The following is an 18,251-nucleotide window of genomic DNA, read 5'->3' as shown; positions in this document are numbered from 1 at the left end:
AAACCATGGACATTTTCTCTGGCAAAAAAAACTCAGCTGTCCCGCTTCTGGATGGCAGATTGCAGGAGTCACTTTGAACCATACAACCAGCCTTACTTGGCACTGGTGCCACCTTGGATCTGGGAACCATCCTGCCTATCGTTGATTTTCAGGGGCCAGCCGGCCACTCTCAGCCATAGGCCCCCAAACACAAACCACAGCCCTTTTCTCTAGCAAACAAAATTCAACTGCCCCGCTTCTGGATGGCAAATTGCAGGAGCCACTGGGTACTACAAAAACAGCCTGACTTGGCACTGGTGCCACCTTGCGTCTGGTTACCATGCGGCGTATCGTGCATTTTAAGGAGCCAGGTGGCCACTCCCAGCCATATGCCCCCAAACACAACCCACGGCCCTTTTCTCTGGCAAACAAAACTCAGCTGCCCCGCTTCTGGATGGCAGATTGCAGGAGACACTTGGTACTATCAAACCAGCCCGACTTGGCACTGGTGCCACCTTGGGTCTGGGAACCATCCTGCGTATTGTGGATTGTCCGGAGACAGCCGACCACTCTCGGCCACAGAGCCCAATCAAAAACAAAGGTCCGTTTCCCTGGCAAAAAAAACTCAGCTGCCCCGCTTCTGGATGGGAGATTGCAGGACGCACTTGACACTGTCAAACGAGCCCCACTTGGCACTGGTGCCACCTTGGGTCTGGGAACCATGCTGCGTATCGTGGATTTTCAGGAGCCAGCCGGCCACTGCCAGCCACAGGCCCCCAAACACAAACCACAGCCTTTTCCTCTGGCAAACAAAACTCAGCTGCCCCGCTTCTGGATGGCAGATTGCAGGAGCCACTTGGTACTATCAAACCAGCCCGACTTGGCACTGGTGCCACCTCTGGTCTGGGAACCATCCTGCCTATCGTGGATTTTAAGGAGCCAGCCGGCTACTCCCAGCCACAGGCCCCCAACAAAAACCACGGCCCTTTTTTCTCGCAAACAAAACTTAGCTGCCTCACTTCTGGATGGCAGATTGCAGGAGCCACTTGGTGTAATCAAACCAGCCCGACTTGGCACTGGTGCCACCTTGGGTCTGGGAACCATCCTGCGTATCGTGGATTCTAAGGAGCCAGCCGGCCACTCCCAGCCACAAGCCCCCAAACAAAATCAACGGCGCTGTTCCCTGGAAAACAAAACACGCCTGCCAACTTTTTGATGGAGTTTGCAGGAGCCACTTGGTACTATCAAACCAGCCCGACTTGGCACTGGTGCCACCTTGGGTCTGGGAAACATCCTGCGTATCGTGGATTCTTAGGAGCCTGCCGGCCACTCCTAGCCACAGGCCCCCAAACAAAAACCTAGGCCTATTTCTCTGGCAAACAAAAGTAAGCTGCCCTGCTTCTGGATGGCAGATTGCAGGAGACACTTGGTACTATCAAACCAGCCTGACTTGGCACTGGTGCCACCTTGGATCTGGGAACCATGCTGTGTATCGTGGATATTCAGGGGCCAGCTGGCCACTCTCAGCCATATGTCCCCAAACAGAAACCTCGGCCCGTTTCTCTGGCAAACAAAACTCAACTGCCCCTCTTCTGGATGGCAAATTGCAGGATGAACTTGATACTAAAACCGCAGGCCGACTTGGTAGTGGTGACACCTTGGGCCTGGGAACCATCATGCGTATCGAGCATTTTAAGGAGCCAGCCGGCCACTCCCAGCAATATGCCCCCAAAAACAATCCATGGAATTTTTCTCTGGCAAACAAAAATCAGCTGCCCCACTTCTGGATGGCAGATTGCAGGAGCCACTTTGCACCATCAAACCAGCCCGACTTGGCACTGGTGCCACCTTGCATCTGGGAACCATGCTGCCTAGCGTGGATTTTCAGGAGCCAGCCGGCCACTCTCAGCTATATGCCCCCAAACAAAACCCACGGCCCGTTTCCCTGGCAAACAAAATTAAGCTGCCCCGCTTCTGGATGGCAGATTGCAGGACGCACTTGGTAGTATCAAACCAGCAAAACTTGGCACTGGTGCCACCTTGGGTCTGGGAACCATCCTGCGTATCGTGGGTTCAAAGGAGCCAGCCGGCCACTCCCAGCCACAGGCCCCCAAATACAAACAATGGCGCTTTTCCCTGGAAAACAAAACTCGCCTGCCAACTTTTTGATGGCAGATTACAGGAGCCACTTGGTACTATCAAACCAGCCCAACTTGGCACTGGTGCCACCATGGGTCTGGTAACCATCCTGCCTATTGTAGCTTTTCAGGAGCCAGCCGGTCACTCCCAGCCATAGGTCCCCAGTCACAAACCTCGGCCCGTTTCCCTGGCAAACTAAAGTAAGCTGCCCCGCTTCTGGATGGCAGATTGCAGGAGCCACTTGGTACTATCAAACCAGCCCAACTTGGCACTGGTGCCACCTTGGGTCTGGGAACCATGTTGCGTAACACAGATTCTAAGGAGGCAGTCGGCCACGCCCAGCCACAAGCCCCCAAACACAAACAACGGCGCTATTCTCTGGCAAACAAAACTCAACTGCCCCTCTTCTGGATGGCAAATTGCAGGACGCACTTGGTACTATAAAAACAGCCCGACTTGGCACTGGTGCCACCTTGGGTCTGGGAACCATCCTGCGTATTGTGGGTTGTCAGGAGCCAGCCGAACACTCTCGGCCACAGACCCCAATTAAAAACAACGGCCCGTTTCACAGGCAAACAAAACTCAGCTGCCCCGCTTCTGGATGGGAGATTGCAGGAGGCACTTGACACTGTGAAACCAGCCCCACTTGGCACTGGTGCCACCTTGGGTCTGGGAACCATGCTGCGTATCATGGATTTTCAGGAGCCAGCCGGTCACTCACAGCCATAGGCCCCCAAACACAAACCTCGTCCCGTTTCCCTGGCAAACAAAAGTAAGCTGCCCCGCTTCTGCATGGCAGATTGCAGGAGCTACTTAGTACTATCAAATCAGCCCGACTTGGCAGAGGTGCCACCTTGGATCTGGTCACCATCCTGCCTATCGTAGCTTTTCAGGAGCCAGCCGGCCACTCCCTGCCACAGGCCCCCAAACACAAACAACGGCGCTTTTCCCTGGAAAGCAAAATTCGCCTGCCAACATTTTGATGGCAGATTGCAGGAGCCACTTGGTACTATCAAACAAGCCGAACTTGGCACTTGTGCCACCATGGGTCTGGTCAACATCCTGCCTATCGTAGCTTTTCAGGAGCCAGCCGGTCACTCCCAGCCATAGGCCCCGAGACAAAAACCTCGGCCCGTTTCCCGGGCAAACAAAAGTAAGCTACCCCGCTTCTGGATGGCAGATTGCAGGACGCACTTGGTACTATCAAACCAGCCCGACTTGGCACTGGTGCCACCTCTGGTCTGGGAACCATCCTGCGTATCGTAGATTCTAAGGAGCCAGCCGGCCACTCCCAGCCATTGGCCCTCCAAAAAAAACAACGGCGCTTTTCCCTGGAAAACAAAACTTGCCTGCCAACTTTTTGATGGCAGATTGCCGGAGCCACTTGGTACTATCAAACCAGCCCTACTTGGCACTGGTGCCACCATGGGTCTGGTCACCATCCTGCCTATCGTAGCTTTTCAGGAGCCAGCCGGTCACTCCCAGCCATAGGCCCCCAGACACAAAGCTCGACCCGTTTCCCTGGCAAACAAAAGTAAGCTGCCCCGCTTCTGGATGGCAGATTGCAGGACGCACTTGGTACTATCAAACCAGCCCAACTTGGCACTGGTGCCACCTTGGGTCTGGGAACCATCCTGCGTATCGTGGATTCTAAGGAGCCAGCCGGTCACTCCCTGCCACAGGCCCCCAGACACAAACAACGGCGCTTTTCCCTGGAAAACAAAACTCGCCTGCCGACTTTTTGATGGCAGATTGCAGGAGCCACTTGCTACTATCAAATCAGCCCAACTTGGCACTGGTGCCACCATGGGTCTGGTCACCATCCTGCCTATCGTAGCTTTTCAGGAGCCAGCCGGTCACTCCCAGCCATAGGCCCCCAGACACAAACCTCGGCCCGTTTCCCTGGAAAACAAAAGTAAGCTGCCCCGCTTCTGGATGGCAGATTGCAGGAGCCACTTTGCACAATCCAACTAGCCCGACTTGGCACTGGTGCCACCTCAGGTCTGGGAACCATCCTGCGTATCGTGGATTCTAATTAGCCATCCGGCCACTCCCACCCACAGGCCCCCAAAGACAAACAACGGCGCTTTTCCCTGGAAAACAAAACTCGCCTGCCAATTTTTGATGGCAGATTGCAGGAGCCACTTGGTACTATCAAACCAGCCCAACTTGGCACTGGTGCCACCTTGGATCTGGGAACCATGCTGTGTATCGTGGATATTCAGGGGCCAGCTGGCCACTCTCAGCCATATGTCCCCAAACAGAAACCTCGGCCCGTTTCTCTGGCAAACAAAACTCAACTGCCCCTCTTCTGGATGGCAAATTGCAGGATGAACTTGATACTAAAACCGCAGGCCGACTTGGTAGTGGTGACACCTTGGGCCTGGGAACCATCATGCGTATCGAGCATTTTAAGGAGCCAGCCGGCCACTCCCAGCAATATGCCCCCAAAAACAATCCACGGAATTTTTCTCTGGCAAACAAAAATCAGCTGCCCCGCTTCTGGATGGCAGATTGCAGGAGCCACTTTGCACCATCAAACCAGCCCGACTTGGCACTGGTGCCACCTTGCATCTGGGAACCATGCTGCCTAGCGTGGATTTTCAGGAGCCAGCCGGCCACTCTCAGCTATATGCCCCCAAACAAAACCCACGGCCCGTTTCCCTGGCAAACAAAATTAAGCTGCCCCGCTTCTGGATGGCAGATTGCAGGACGCACTTGGTAGTATCAAACCAGCCCGACTTGGCACTGGTGCCACCTTGGGTCTGGGAACCATCCTGCGTATCGTGGGTTCAAAGGAGCCAGCCGGCCACTCCCAGCCACAGGCCCCCAAATACAAACAATGGCGCTTTTCCCTGGAAAACAAAACTCGCCTGCCAACTTTTTGATGGCAGATTACAGGAGCCACTTGGTACTATCAAACCAGCCCAACTTGGCACTGGTGCCACCATGGGTCTGGTAACCATCCTGCCTATTGTAGCTTTTCAGGAGCCAGCCGGTCACTCCCAGCCATAGGTCCCCAGTCACAAACCTCGGCCCGTTTCCCTGGCAAACTAAAGTAAGCTCCCCCGCTTCTGGATGGCAGATTGCAGGAGCCACTTGGTACTATCAAACCAGCCCAACTTGGCACTGGTGCCACCTTGGGTCTGGGAACCATGCTGCGTAACACAGATTCTAAGGAGGCAGTCGGCCACTCCCAGCCACAAGCCCCCAAACACAAACAACGGCGCTATTCTCTGGCAAACAAAACTCAACTGCCCCTCTTCTGGATGGCAAATTGCAGGACGCACTTGGTACTAAAAAAACAGCCCGACTTGGCACTGGTGCCACCTTGGGTCTGGGAACCATCCTGCGTATTGTGGGTTGTCAGGAGCCAGCCGAACACTCTCGGCCACAGACCCCAATTAAAAACAACGGCCCGTTTCACAGGCAAACAAAACTCAGCTGCCCCGCTTCTGGATGGGAGATTGCAGGAGGCACTTGACACTGTGAAACCAGCCCCACTTGGCACTGGTGCCACCTTGGGTCTGGGAACCATGCTGCGCATCATGGATTTTCAGGAGCCAGCCGGTCACTCTCAGCCATAGGCCCCCAAACACAAACCTCGTCCCGTTTCCCTGGCAAACAAAAGTAAGCTGCCCCGCTTCTGCATGGCAGATTGCAGGAGCTACTTAGTACTATCAAATCAGCCCGACTTGGCACAGGTGCCACCTTGGATCTGGTCACCATCCTGCCTATCGTAGCTTTTCAGGAGCCAGCCGGCCACTCCCTGCCACAGGCCCCCAAACACAAACAACGGCGCTTTTCCCTGGAAAGCAAAATTCGCCTGCCAACATTTTGATGGCAGATTGCAGGAGCCACTTGGTACTATCAAACCAGCCCTTCTTGGCACTGTTGCCACCATGGGTCCGGTCACCATCCTGCCTATCGTAGCTTTTCAGGAGCCAGCCGGTCACTCCCAGCCATAGGCCCCCAGACACAAAGCTCGACCCGTTTCCCTGGCAAACAAAAGTAAGCTGCCCCGCTTCTGGATGGCAGATTGCAGGACGCACTTGGTACTATCAAACCAGCCCAACTTGGCACTGGTGCCACCTTGGGTCTGGGAACCATCCTGCGTATCGTGGATTCTAAGGAGCCAGCCGGTCACTCCCTGCCACAGGCCCCCAGACACAAACAACGGCGCTTTTCCCTGGAAAACAAAACTCGCCTGCCGACATTTTGATGGCAGATTGCAGGAGCCACTTGCTACTATCAAATCAGCCCAACTTGGCACTGGTGCCACCATGGGTCTGGTCACCATCCTGCCTATCGTAGCTTTTCAGGAGCCAGCCGGTCACTCCCAGCCATAGGCCCCCAGACACAAACCTCGGCCCGTTTCCCTGGAAAACAAAAGTAAGCTGCCCCGCTTCCGGATGGCAGATTGCAGGAGCCACTTTGCACCATCCAACTAGCCCGACTTGGCACTGGTGCCACCTCAGGTCTGGGAACCATCCTGCGTATCGTGGATTCTAATTAGCCATCCGGCCACTCCCACCCACAGGCCCCCAAACACAAACAACGGCGCTTTTCCCTGGAAAACAAAACTCGCCTGCCAATTTTTGATGGCAGATTGCAGGAGCCACTTGGTACTATCAAACCAGCCCAACTTGGCACTGGTGCCACCATGGGTCTGGTCACCATCCTGCCTATCGTAGCTTTTCAGGAGCCAGCCGGTCACTCCCAGCCATAGGCCCCCAGACACAAAGCTCGGCCCGTTTCCCTGGCAAGCAAAAGTAAGCTGTCCCGCTTCTGGATGGCAGATTGCAGGACGCACTTGGTAGTATCAAACCAGGCGACTTGGCACTGGCGCCACCTCACGTCTGGGAACCATCCTGCATATCGTGGATTCTAAGCAGCCAGCCGGCCACTCCCAGCCACAGGCCCCCAAACACAAACAACGGCGCTTTTCCCTGGAAAACAAAACTCGCCTGCCAAGTTTTTGATGGCAGATTGCAGGAGCCACTTGGTACTATCAAACCAGCCCAACTTGGCACTGGTGCCACCATGGGTCTGGTCACCATCCTGCCTATCGTAGCTTTTCAGGAGCCAGCCGGTCACTCCCAGCCATAGGCCCCCAGACACAAACCTCGGCCCGTTTCCCTGGCAAACAAAAGCAAGCTGCCCCGCTTCTGGATGGCAGATTGCAGGAGCCACTTTGCACCATCAAACTAGCCCGACTTGGCACTGGTGCCACCTCTGGTCTGGGAACCATCCTGCGTATGGTAGATTCTAAGCAGCCAGCCGGCCACTCCCAGCCACAGGCCCCCAAACACAAACAACGGCGCTTTTCCCTGGAAAACAAAACTCGTCTGCCAACTTTTTGATGGCAGATTGCCGGAGCCACTTGGTACTATCAAACCAGCCCAACTTGGCACTGGTGCCACCATGGGTCTGGTCACCATCCTGCCTATCGTAGCTTTTCAGGAGCCAGCCGGCCACTCCCTGCCACAGGCCCCCAAACACAAACAACGGCGCTTTTCCCTGGAAAAAAAAATTCGCCTGCCAACTTTTTGATGGCAGATTGCAGGAGCCACTTGGTACTACCAAATCAGCCCAACTTGGCACTGGTGCCACCATGGGTCTGGTCACCATCCTGCCTATCGTAGCTTTTCAGGAGCCAGCCGGTCACTCCCAGCCATAGGCCCCCAGACATAAACCTCGGCCCGTTTCCCTGGCAAACAAAAGTAAGCTGCCCCGCTTCTGGATGGCAGATTGCAGCAACCACTTGGTACTATCAAACCAGCCCAACTTGGCACTGGTGCCACCTCTGGTCTGGGAACCATGCTGAGTATCGTGGATTCTAAGGAGCCAGCCGGCCACTCCCAGCCACAGGCCCCCAAACACAAACAACGGCACTTTTCCCTGGAAAACAAAACTCGCCTGCCAAGTTTTGATGGCAGATTGCAGGAGCCACTTGGTACTATCAAACCAGCCCAACTTGGCACTGGTGCCGTCATGGGTCTGGTCACCATCCTGCCTATCGTAGCTTTTCACGAGCCAGCCGGTCACTTCCAGGCTTAGGCCCCCAGACACAATCCTCGGACCGTTTCCCTGGCAAACAAAAGTAAGCTGCCCCGCTTCTGGATGGCAGATTGCAGGAACCACTTGGTACCATCAAACCAGCCCAACTTGGCACTGGTGTCACCATGGGTCTGGGAACCATCCTGTGTATCGTGGATTCTAATTAGCCATCCGTCCACTCCAGGCCATAGGGCCCCAGGCACAAACAACGGCGCTTTTCCCTGGATAACAAACTCGCCTGCCAACTTTTTGATGGCAGATTGCAGGAGCCACTTGGTACTATCAAACCAGCCCAACTTGGCACTGCTGCCACCATGGGTCTGGTCACCATCCTGCCTATCGTAGCTTTTCAGGAGCCAGCCGGTCACTCCCAGCCATATGCCCCGAGACACAAACCTCGGCCCGTTTCCCTGGCAAACAAAAGTAAGCTACCCCACTTCTGGATGGCAGATTGCAGGACGCACTTGGTACTATCAAACCAGCCCAACTTGGCACTGGTGCCACGTCAAGTCTAGGAACCATCCTGCGTATCGTGGATTCTAAGGAGCCAGCCGGCCACTCCCAGCCATAGGCCCCCAAACAAAAACAACGGCGCTTTTCCCTGGTAAAGAAAACTTGCCTGCCAACTTTTTGATGGCAGATTGCAGGAGCCACTTGGTACTATCAAACCAGCCCAACTTGGCACTGGTGCCACCATGGGTCTGGTCACCATCCTGCCTATCGTAGCTTTTCAGGAGCCAGCCGGTCACTCCCAGCCATAGGCCCCCAGACACAAAGCTCGGCCCGTTTCCCTGGCAAACAAAAGTAAGCTGCCCCGCTTCTGGATGGCAGATTGCAGGAGCCACTTGGTACTATCAAACCAGCCCGACTTGGCACTGGTGCCACCTCTGGTCTGGGAACCATCCTGCGTATCGTGGATTCTAAGGAGCCAGCCGGCCACTCCCAGCCACAGGCCCCCAAACACAAACAACGGCGCTTTTCCCTGGAAAACAAAACTCGCCTGCCAACTTTTTGATGGCAGATTGCAGGAGCCCCTTGGTACTATCAAACCAGCCCAACTTGGCACTGGTGCCGCCATGGGTCTGGTCACCATCCTGCCTATCGTAGCTTTTCACGAGCCAGCCGGTCACTCCCAGCCATAGGCCCCCAGACAAAAACCTCGGCCCGTTTCCCTGGAAAACAAAAGTAAGCTGCCCCGCTTCTGGATGGCAGATTGCAGGACGCACTTGTTACTATCAAACCAGCCCGACTTGGCACTGGTGCCACCACTGGTCTGGGAACCATCCTGCGTATCGTGGATTCTAAAGAGCCAGCCGGCCACTCCCAGCCACAGGCTCCCAAACACAAACAACGGCGCTTTTCCCTGGAAAACAAAACTCGCCTGCCGACTTTTTGATGGCAGATTGCAGGAGCCACTTGGTACTATCAAACCAGCCCAACTTGGCACTGCTGCCACCATGGGTCTGGTCACCATCCTGCCTATCGTAGCTTTTCAGGAGCCAGCCGGTCACTCCCAGCCATAGGCCCCCAGACAAATCCTCGGCCCGTTTCCCTGGCAAACAAAGGTAAGCTGCCCCGCTTCTGGATGGCAGATTGCAGGATCCACTTGGTACTATCAAACCAGCCCGACTTGGCACTGGTGCCACGACAAGTCTGGGAACCATCCTGCGTATCGTGGATTCTAATGAGCCAGCCGGCCACTCCCAGCCACAGGCCCCCAAACACAAACAACGGAGCTTTTCCCTGGAAAACAAAACTCGCCTGCCAACTTTTTGATGGCAGATTGCAGGAGCCACTTGGTACTATCAAACCAGCCCAACTTGGCACTGGTGCCACCTTGGGTCTGGTCACCATCCTGCCTATCGTAGCTTTTCAGGAGCCAGCCGGTCACTCCCAGCCATAGGCCCCGAGACACAAAGCTCGGCCCTTTTCCCTGGCAAACAAAAGTAAGCTGCCCCGCTTCTGGATGGCAGATTGCAGGAGCCACTTTGCACCATCAAACTATCCCGACTAGGCACTGGTGCCACCTTGGGTCTGGGAACCATCCTGCGTATGGTGGATTCTAAGGAGCCAGCCGGCCACTCCCAGCCACAGGCCCCTAAACACAACAACGGCGCTTTTCCCTGGAAAACAAAACTCGCCTGCCAATTTTTGATGGCAGATTGCAGGAGCCACTTGGTACTATCAAACCAGCCCAACTTGGCACTGGTGCCACCATGGGTCTGGTCACCATCCTGCCTATCGTAGCTTTTCAGGAGCCAGCCGGTCACTCCCAGCCATAGGCCCCCAGACACAAAGCTCGGCCCGTTTCCCTGGCAAGCAAAAGTAAGCTGTCCCGCTTCTGGATGGCAGATTGCAGGACGCACTTGGTAGTATCAAACCAGCCCGACTTGGCACTGGCGCCACCTCACGTCTGGGAACCATCCTGCGTATCGTGGATTCTAAGCAGCCAGCCGGCCACTCCCAGCCACAGGCCCCCAAACACAAACAACGGTGCTTTTCCCTGGAAAACAAAACTCGCCTGCCAACTTTTTGATGGCAGATTGCAGGAGCCACTTGGTACTATCAAACCAGCCCAACTTGGCACTGGTGCCACCATGGGTCTGGTCACCATCCTGCCTATCGTAGCTTTTCAGGAGCCAGCCGGTCACTCCCAGCCATAGGCCCCCAGACACAAACCTCGGCCCGTTTCCCTGGCAAACAAAAGCAAGCTGCCCCGCTACTGGATGGCAGATTGCAGGAGCCACTTTGCACCATCAAACTAGCCCGACTTGGCACTGGTGCCACCTCAGGTCTGGGAACCATGCTGCGTATCGTGGATTCTAATTAGCCATCCGGCCACTCCCACCCACAGGCCCCCAAACACAAACAACGGCGCTTTTCCCTGGAAAACAAAACTCGCCTGCCAAATTTTGATGGCAGATTGCCGGAGCCACTTGGTACTATCAAACCAGCCCACCTTGACACTGGTGCCACCATGGGTCTGGTCACCATCCTGCCTATCGTAGCTTTTCAGGAGCCAGCCGGTCACTCCCAGCCATAGGCCCCCAGACACAAAGCTCGGCCCGTTTCCCTGGCAAACAAAAGTAAGTTATCCCGCTTCTGGATGGCAGATTGCAGGAGCCACTTTTCACCATCAAACCAGCCCGACTTGGCACTGGTGCCACCTCTGGTCTGGGAACCATCCTGCGTATCATGGATTCTAAGGAGCCAGCCGGCCACTCCCAGCCACAGGCCCCCAAACACAAACAACGGCGCTTTTCCCTGGATAACAAACTCGCCTGCCAAGTTTTTGATGGCAGATTGCAGGAGCCACTTGGTACTATCAAACCAGCCCAACTTGGCACTGGTGCCACCATGGGTCTGGTCACCATCCTGCCTATCGTAGCTTTTCAGGAGCCAGCCGGTCACTCCCAGCCATAGGCCCCGAGACACAAACCTCGGCCCGTTTCCCTGGCAAACAAAAGTAAGCTACCCCGCTTCTGGATGGCAGATTGCAGGATGCACTTGGTACTATCAAACCAGCCCAACTTGGCACTGGTGCCACCTCAGGTCTGGGAACCATCCTGCGTATCGTGGATTCTAAGGAGCCAGCCGGCCACTCCCAGCCATAGGCCCCCAAACAAAAACAACGGCGCTTTTCCCTGGAAAACAAAACGTGCCTGCCAACTTTTTGATGGCAGATTGCAGGAGCCACTTGGTACTATCAAACCAGCCCAACTTGGCACTGGTGCCACCATGGGTCTGGTCACCATCCTGCCTATCGTAGCTTTTCAGGAGCCAGCCAGTCACTCCCAGCCGTAGGCCCAGAGACACAAAGCTCGGCCCGTTTCCCTGACAAACAAAAGTAAGCTGTCCCGCTTCTGGATGGCAGATTGCAGGACGCACTTGGTACTATCAAACCAGCCCGACTTGGCACTGGTGCCACCTCTGGTCTGGGAACTATCCTGCGTATGGTAGATTCTAAGCAGCCAGCCGGCCACTCCCAGCCACAGGCCCCCAAACACAAACAACGGCGCTTTTCCCTGGAAAACAAAACTCGTCTGCCAACTTTTTGATGGCAGATTGCCGCAGCCACTTGCTACTATCAAACCAGCCCAACTTGGCACTGGTGCCACCATGGGTCTGGTCAACATCCTGCCTATCGTAGCTTTTCAGGAGCCAGCCGGCCACTCCCTGCCACAGGCCCCCAAACACAAACAACGGCGCTTTTCCCTGGAAAACAAAATTCGCCTGCCAACATTTTGATGGCAGATTGCAGGAGCCACTTGGTACTATCAAATCAGCCCAACTTGGCACTGGTGCCACCATGGGTCTGGTCACCATCCTGCCTATCGTAGCTTTTCAGGAGCCAGCCGGTCACTCCCAGCCATAGGCCCCCAGACACAATACTCGGCCCGTTTCCCTGGCAAACAAAAGTAAGCAGCCCCGCTTCTGGATGGCAGATTGCAGCAACCACTTGGTACTATCAAACAAGCCCAACTTGGCACTGGTGCCACCTCTGGTCTGGGAACCATGCTGAGTATCATGGATTCTAAGGAGCCAGCCGGCCACTCCCAGCCACAGGCCCCCAAACACAAACAACGGCGCTTTTCCCTGGAAAACAAAACTCGCCTGCCAACTTTTTGATGGCAGATTGCAGGAGCCACTTGGTACTATCAAACCAGCCCAACTTGGCACTGGTGCCGCCATGGGTCTGGTCACCATCCTGCCTATCGTAGCTTTTCAGGAGCCAGCCGGTCACTCCCAGCCATAGGCCCCCAGACAAAAACCTCGGCCCGTTTCCCTGGAAAACAAAAGTAAGCTGCCCCGCTTCTGGATGGCAGATTGGAGGACGCACTTGTTACTATCAAACCAGCCCGACTTGGCACTGGTGCCACCATTGGTCTGGGAACCATCCTGCGTATCGTGGATTCTAAAGAGCCAGCCGGCCACTCCCAGCCACAGGCTCCCAAACACAAACAACGGCGCTTTTCCCTGGATAACAAAACTCGCCTGCCAACATTTGATGGCAGATTGCAGGAGCCACTTGGTACTATCAAACCAGCCCAACTTGGCACTGCTGCCACCATGGGTCTGGTCACCATCCTGCCTATCGTAGGTTTTCACGAGCCTGCCGGTCACTCCCAGCCATAGGCCCCCAGACAAATCCTCGGCCCGTTTCCCTGGCAAACAAAAGTAAGCTGCCCCGCTTCTGGATGGCAGATTGCAGGATCCACTTGGTACTATCAAACCAGCCCGACTTGGCACTGGTGCCACGACAAGTCTGGGAACCATCCTGCGTATCGTGGATTCTAATGAGCCAGCCGGCCACTCCCAGCCACAGGCCCCCAAACACAAACAACGGCGCTTTTCCCTGGAAAACAAAACTCGCCTGCCAACTTTTTAATGGCAGATTGCAGGAGCCACTTGGTACTATCAAACCAGCCCAACTTGGCACTGGTGCCACCTTGGGTCTGGTCACCATCCTGCCTATCGTAGCTTTTCAGGAGCCAGCCGGTCACTCCCAGCCATAGGCCCCGAGACACAAAGCTCGGCCCTTTTCCCTGGCAAACAAAAGTAAGCTGCCCCGCTTCTGGATGGCAGATTGCAGGAGCCACTTTGCACCATCAAACTATCCCGACTAGGCACTGGTGCCACCTTGGGTCTGGGAACCATCCTGCGTATGGTGGATTCTAAGGAGCCAGCCGGCCACTCCCAGCCACAGGCCCCTAAACACAACAACGGCGCTTTTCCCTGGAAAAAAAAACTCACCTGCCAAATTTTGATGGCAGATTGCAGGAGCCACTTGGTACTATCAAACCAGCCCAACTTGGGACTGGTGCCACCATGGGTCTGGTCACCATCCTGCCTATCGTAGCTTTTCAGGAGCCAGCCGGTCACTCGCAGCCATAGGCCCCCAGACAAAAACCTCGGCCCGTTTCCCTGGCAAACAAAAGTAAGCTGCCCTGCTTCTGGATGGCAGATTGCAGGAACCACTTGGTACTATCAAACCAGCCCGACTTGGCACTGGTGCCACCTTGGGTCTGGGAACCATCCTGCGTATCGTGGATTCTAAGGAGCCAGTCGGCCACTCCCAGCCACAGGCCCCCAAACACAAACAACGGCCCGTTTCCGTGGCAAACAAAAGTAAGCTGCCCCGCTTCTGGATGGCAGATTGCAGGAGCCACTTGGTACTACCAAACCAGCCCGACTTGGCACTGGTGCCACCTCTGGTCTGGGAACCATCCTGCGTATCGTGGTGTCTAAGGAGCCAGCCGGCCACTCCCAACCACAGGCCCCCAAACACAAACAACGGCGCTTTTCCCTGGAAAACAAAACTCGCCTGCCAACTTTTTGATGTCAGATTGCAGGAGCCACTTGGTACTATCAAACCAGCCCAACTTGGCACTGGTGCCACCATGGGTCTGGTCACCATCCTGCCTATCGTAGCTTTCAGGAGCCCGCCGGTCACTCCCTGCCATAGGCCCCGAGACACAAACCTCGGCCCGTTTCCCTGGCAAACAAAAGTAAGCTGCCCCGCTTCTGGATGGCAGATTGCAGGACGCACTTGGTACTATCAAACCAGCCCGACTTGGCACTGGCGCCACCTCACGTCTGGGAACCATCCTGCGTATCGTGGATTCTAAGCAGCCAGCCGGCCACTCCCAGCCACAGGCCCCCAAACACAAACAACGGCGCTTTTCCCTGGCAAACAAAAGTAAGCTGCCCCGCTTCTGGATGGCAGATTGCAGGAACCACTTGGTGGTATCAAACCAGCCCAACTTGGCACTGGTGGCACCTCTTGTCTGGGAACCATGCTGCGTATCGTGGTTTCTAAGGAGCCAGCCGGCCACTCCCAACCATAGACCCCCAGACACAAACCTCGGCCCGTTTCCCTGGAAAACAAAAGTAAGCTACCCCGATTCTGGATGGCAGATTGCAGGAGGCACTTGGTACTATCAAATCAGCCCAACTTGGCACTGGTGCCACAATGGGTCTGGTAAACATCCTGCCTATCGTAGCTTTTCAGGAGCCAGCCGGCCACTCTCAGCCATATGCCCCCAAAAACAAACCACGGCCCTTTTCTCTGGCAAACAAAACTCAACTGCCCCTCTTCTGGATGGCAAATTTTAGGACGCACTTTGTACTACGAAAACCGCCCGACGTGGCACTGGTGCCACCTTGTGTCAGGGAACCATCCTGCATATCGAGCTTTTTAAGGAGCCAGCCGGCCACGCCCAGCCATAAACCCCCGAAAAAAAACCACGGACCATTTCTCTTGGAAACAAAAATCCGCTGCCCCGCGTCTGTATGGCAGATTGCAGGAGCCACTTTGCACCATCAAACCAGCCCGACTTGGCACTGGTGCCACCTTGGGTGTGGGAACAATCCTGCATATCGTGGATTCTAAGGAGCCAGCCGGCCACTCCCAGCCACAGGCCCCCAAACACAAACAACGGCGCTTTTCCCTGGAAAACAAAACTCGCCTGCCAACTTTTTGATGGCAGATTGCAGGAGCCACTTGGTACTATCAAATCATCCCAACTTGGCACTGGTGCCACTATGGGTCTGGGAACCATCCTGCCTATCGTAGCTTTTCAGGAGCCAGCCGGTCACTCCCAGCCATAGGCCCCCAGACACAAACCTCGGACCGTTTCCCTGGCAAACAAAATTAAGCTGCCCCGATTCTGGATGGCAGATTGCAGGAGCCACTTAGTTGTGTCAAACCAGCCCGACTTGGCACTGGTGCCACCTTGGGTCTGGGAACCATCCTGCGTATCGTGGATTCTAAGCAGCCACCCGGCCACTCTGAGCCACAGGCCCCCAAACAAAATCTACGGCGCTTTTCCCTGGAAAACAAAACTCGCCTGCCAACTTTTTGATGGCAGATTGCAGGAGCCACTTGGTACTATCAAACCAGCCCAACTTGGCACTGGTGCCACCTCTGGTCTGGGAACCATCCTGCCTATCGTAGCTTTTCAGGAGCCAGCCGGTCACTCCCAGCCATAGACCCCCAGACACAAACCTCGGCCCGTTTCCCTGGCAAACAAAAGTAAGCTGCCCCGCTTTTGGATGGCAGATTGCAGGAGCCACGTTGCACCATCAAACCAGCCCCACTTGGCACTGGTGCCACCTTGGGTCTGGGAACAAGTTGGGCTGGTTTGATAGTACCAAGTGCCTCCTGCAATCTGCCATCCAGAAGCGGGACAGCTTACTTTTGTTTCCCAGGGAAACGGGCCGAGGTATTTGTCTGGGGGCCTATGGCTGGGAGTGACCGGCTGACTACTGAAAAGCTACGATAGGCAGGATGGTTACCAGACTCATGGTGCCACCAGTGCCAAGTCGGGCTGGTTTGATAATACTAAATAGCTCCTGCAATCTGCCATCCAGACGCGGGGCAGCGGATTTTTGTTTGCTGGAGAAAAGTTCCGTGGTTTTTTTTTTGGGGGTATATGACTGGACGTGGCCGGCTGGCTCCTTAAAAAGCTCTATACGCAGGATTGTTCCCTGACCCAAGGTGGCATCAGTGCCAAGTCGGGCTGTTTTCGTAGTACCAAGTGCGTCCTGCAATTTGCCATCCAGAAGCGGGGCAGCCTACTTTTGTTTGCCAGGGAAACGTGCCGAGGTATTTGTCTGGGGGCCTATGGCTGGGAGTGAGCGGCTGGCTCCTGAAAAGCTACGATAGGCAGGATGGTGACCAGACCCATGGTGGCACCAGTGCCAAGTTGGGCTGGTTTGATAGTACCAAGTGGCTCCTGCAATCTGCCATCAAGAAGTTGGCAGGCGAGTTTTGTTTTCCAGGGAAAAGCGCCGTTGTTTTTGTTTAGAGGCCTGTGGCTGGGAGTGGCCGCCTGTCCTCGTAGAATCTACGTTACGCAGCATGGTTCCCAGAGCCAAGGTGGCACCAGGGCCAAGTCGGGCTGGTTTGTAAGTACCAAGTGCATCCTGCAATCTGCCACCAAAAGCGGGGCTGCTTACTTTTGTTTGCCAGGGAAACGGGCCGAGGTTTGTGTCCGGGGGCCTATGGCAGGGAGTGACCGGCTGGCTCCTGAAAAGCTACGATAGGCAGGATGTTTACCAGACCCATGGTGGCACCAGTGCCAAGTTGGGCTGATTTGATAGTCCCAAGTGGCTCCTGCAATCTGCCATCCAGAATCGGGGTAACTTACTTTTGTTTTCCAGGGAAACGGGCCGAGGTTTGTGTCTGGGGGTCTATGGCTGGGAGTGACCGGCTGGCTCCTGAAAAGCTACGATAGGCAGGATGGTTCCCAGACCAGAGGTGGCACCAGTGCCAAGTTGGGCTGGTTTGATAGTACCAAGTGGCTCCTGCAATCTACCATCAAAAAGTTGGCAGGCGAGTTTTGTTTTCCAGGGAAAAGCGCCGTTGTTTGTGTTTGGGGGCCTGTGGCTCAGAGTGGCCGGGTGGCTGCTTAGAATCCACGTTACGCAGGATGGTTCCCAGACCCAAGGTGGCACCAGTGCCAAGTCGGGCTGGTTTGACACAACCAAGTGGCTCCTGCAATCTGCCATCCAGAATCGGGGCAGCTTAATTTTGTTTGCCAGGGAAACGGTCCGAGGTTTGTGTCTGGGGGCCTATGGCTGGGAGTGACCGGCTGGCTCCTGAAATGCTACAATAGGCAGGATGGTTCCCAGACCCATAGTGGCACCAGTGCCAAGTTGGGATGATTTGATAGTACCAAGTGGCTCCTGCAATCTGCCATCAAAAAGCTGGCAGGCGAATTTTATTTTCCAGGGAAAAGCGCCGTTGTTTGTGTTTGGGGGCCTGTGGCAGGGAGTGGCCGGCTGGCTCCTTAGAATCCACGATATGCAGGATTGTTCCCAGACCCAAGGTGGCACCAGTGCCAAGTCGGGCTGGTTTGATGGTGCAAAGTGGCTCCTGCAATCTGCCATACAGACGCGGGGCAGCGGATTTTTGTTTCCAAGAGAAATGGTCCGTGGTTTGTTTTTGGGAGTATATGGCTGGGCGTGGCCGGCTGGCTCCTTAAAAAGCTCGATATGCAGGATGGTTCCCTGACACAAGGTGGCACCAGTGCCACGTCGGGCGGTTTTCGTAGTACAAAGTGCGTCCT

The sequence above is a fragment of the Melospiza melodia genome, chromosome 3 (assembly GCF_035770615.1).
Source record: "Melospiza melodia melodia isolate bMelMel2 chromosome 3, bMelMel2.pri, whole genome shotgun sequence".
NCBI classification, from domain to species: Eukaryota; Metazoa; Chordata; class Aves; order Passeriformes; family Passerellidae; genus Melospiza; species Melospiza melodia.
Note: the sequence above shows the minus strand (reverse complement) of the source record.